Source organism: Anomaloglossus baeobatrachus, chromosome 2 (assembly GCF_048569485.1).
Source record: "Anomaloglossus baeobatrachus isolate aAnoBae1 chromosome 2, aAnoBae1.hap1, whole genome shotgun sequence".
In the NCBI taxonomy this organism is placed as follows: Eukaryota; Metazoa; Chordata; class Amphibia; order Anura; family Aromobatidae; genus Anomaloglossus; species Anomaloglossus baeobatrachus.
The window spans coordinates 358,330,653-358,333,668 of NC_134354.1; the positions used below are offsets into that span (position 1 = coordinate 358,330,653).

The 3,016-nt window shown below is 36.6% G+C and overlaps 2 non-coding genes across 2 annotated transcripts; both read left to right on the top strand.

Annotated features, from left to right (window-relative positions):
• The first annotated feature begins 227 nt into the window (after positions 1-227).
• Positions 228-300, top strand: TRNAV-UAC (transfer RNA valine (anticodon UAC)). The gene has a single exon. It is a non-coding gene; the product is annotated as a tRNA-Val (tRNA).
• Positions 301-965: 665 nt separating this feature from the next.
• Positions 966-1,038, top strand: TRNAV-AAC (transfer RNA valine (anticodon AAC)). Its single transcript has one exon. It is a non-coding gene; the product is annotated as a tRNA-Val (tRNA).
• The last annotated feature ends 1,978 nt before the right edge of the window (positions 1,039-3,016 follow it).

The following is a 3,016-nucleotide window of genomic DNA, read 5'->3' on the forward strand; positions in this document are numbered from 1 at the left end:
TGTCTGCTTAACATGCAGAAGGTCCTGCGTTCAATCCCCAGTAAAACCAATCTGTTCTTGGTGTTGAAATAATACTCAATTAAACTACAATATATGAAGTTCTTGGCTTTGTTGCCGAATGATGGGATGTTTTGGCTTCCATCCCCAACAGAGTTACGAATTTGTTTTTTTTTTTCCCTGGCGGTCAAAACTCGTCTCTAATTGCCATTACTTTGCAGGCTTTCAAAGGTTTCATAGTGTAGTGGAAATCACGTCTGCTTTACACGCAGAAGGTCCTGGGTTCAATCCCCAGTGAAACCCATGTGTTTTTGGTGTTGAAATAATCCCCTATCAACCTGCAGTATATAAAGCTCTTGGCTTTGTTGCCGAATAACGGGATGTTTTAGCTTCCATCACCAACAGAGCTACGAATTTGTTTTTTTTCCCCTGGCAGTCAAAACTCATCTCTAATTGCCATTACTTTGCAAAATTTCAAAGGTTTCATAGTGTAGTGGTCATCACGTCTGCTTCACACGCAGAAGATCCTGAGTTCAATCCCCAGTGAAACCAATCTGTTTTTGGTGTTGAAGTAATTTCCTATCGACTTGTAATATGTGAAATTCTTGGTTTTGTTGCCAAATGACAATACATTTTGGCTTCCATCACAAAGAGAACTACGATTTTGGGTTTCTTTTTTATTGACAATTTTAGCAGAAAACATAATCCCATATTATAAAAATCCTATTTGTTTCAAAATATATAGTTCCCATAAATACAAAAGCAAAAGACCAAACTATGGAGAAAAAAGTAACACATTCAATATAAACTTCAATTTAAGCAAAATCCCTTTGTAGGAATAAAACTGGTAAAATATGTAATAATAATTGTAAATGTTTCATTAACCAAAAATACTTTCCTTCAGCAATAAAAAGGCCCCGTTAGTCACAATTCTGCTCTGCTAGCCAATACACAGTCACTTTTTGTCAGGTTTCATAGTGTAGTGGCCATCACGTCTGCTTAACATGCAGAAGGTCCTGGGTTCAATCCCCAGTGAAACCAATCTGTTTTTAGTGTTGAAATAGTATGCTATCCAGCTACAATATATGACGTTCTCGGCTTTGTTGCCGAATGACGGGATGTTTTGGCTTCCATCACAAACAGAACTACAAATTATTTTTTTTTTTCCCCTGGCGGTCAAAACTCGTCTCTAAATGCCATTACTTTGCAGGATTTCACAGGTTTCATAGTGGAGTCGTCATCACGTCTACTTCACACGCAGAAGGTCTTGGGTTCAATCCCCAGTAAAAACAAGCTGTTTTCGCTGTTGAAGTAATTTGCTATCAACCTGTAACATATGAAATTCTTTGTTTTATTGCCAACTGATAATATATTTTGGCTTCCATCACCAAGAGAACTACGATTTTGGGTTTCTTTTTTATTGACCATTTTAGCAGAAAACATAATCCCATATTATAAAAATCCTGTTTGTTTCAAAATATATAGTTCCTTTTAATACCAAAGCAAACAACTAAACTATGTGGAAAAAAGTAACACATTCAATGTAAACTTCCTTTTAAGCAAAATCCCTTTGTAGGAATAAAACTGGTAAAATATGTAATAAAAATTGTAAATGTTTCATTAACCAAAAATACTTTCCTTCAGCAATAAAAAGGCCGTGTCAGTAACAATTCTGCTCTGCTAGCCAATACACAGTAACTTTCCATCAGGTTTCAGAGAGTAGTGGTCATCACGTCTGCTTAACATGCAGAAGGTCCTGCGTTCAATCCCCAGTAAAACCAATCTGTTCTTGGTGTTGAAATAATACTCAATTAAACTACAATATATGAAGTTCTTGGCTTTGTTGCCGAATGATGGGATGTTTTGGCTTCCATCCCCAACAGAGCTACGAATTTGTTTTTTTTTTCCCTGGCGGTCAAAACTCGTCTCTAATTGCCATTACTTTGCAGGATTTCAAAGGTTTCATAGTGTAGTGGTCATCACGTCTGCTTAACACGCAGAAGGTCCTGTGTTCAATCCCCACTGAAACCAATTTGTTCTTAGTGTTGAAATAATACCCAATTAAACTACAATATATGAAGTTCTTGGCTTTGTTGCCGAATGATGGGATGTTTTGGCTTCCATCACCAACAGAGCTACGAATTTGTTTTTTTTTTTTCCCTGGCGGTCAAAACTCGTCTCTAATTGCCATTACTTTGCAGGCTTTCAAAGGTTTCATAGTGTAGTGGAAATCACGTTTGCTTTACACGCAGAAGCCCCTGGGTTCAATCCCCAGTGAAACCCATGTGTTCTTAGTGTTGAAATAATATCCTATCAACCTGCAATCTATAAAGTTCTTGGCTTTGTTGCCGAATAACGGTATGTTTTAGCTTCCATCACCAACAGAGCTACAAATTTGTTTTTTTTCCCCTGGCGGTCAAAACTCGTCTGTAATTGCCATTACTTTGCAGGTTTTCAAAGGTTTCATAGTGTAGTTTTCATCACGTCTGCTTCACACGCAGAAGGCCACTGGGTTCAATCCCCAGTAAAAACAAGCCGTTTTCGCTGTTGAATTAATATGCTATACACCTGTAATATATGAAATTCTTGGTTTTGTTGCCAACTGATAATATATTTTGGCTTCAATCACCAAAAGAACTATGATTTTGGGTTTCATTTTTATTGACCATTTTAGCAGAAAACATAATCTTATATTATAAAAATCCTGTTTGTTTCAAAATATATAGTTCCTTTAAATACAAAAGCAAACGACTAAACTATGTAGAAAAAAGTAACACATTCAATGTAAACTTCCATTTAAGCAAAATCCCTTTGTAGGAATAAAACTGGTAAAATATGTAATAAAAATTGTAAATGTTTCATTAACCAAAAATACTTTCCTTCAGCAAAAAAAAGGCCCGTCAGTCACAATTCTGCTCTGCTCGCCAATACACAGTAACTTTACATCAGGTTTCATGGAGTAGTGGTCATCACGTCTGCTTAACACGCTGAAGGTCCTGTGTTCAATCCCCAGTAAAAC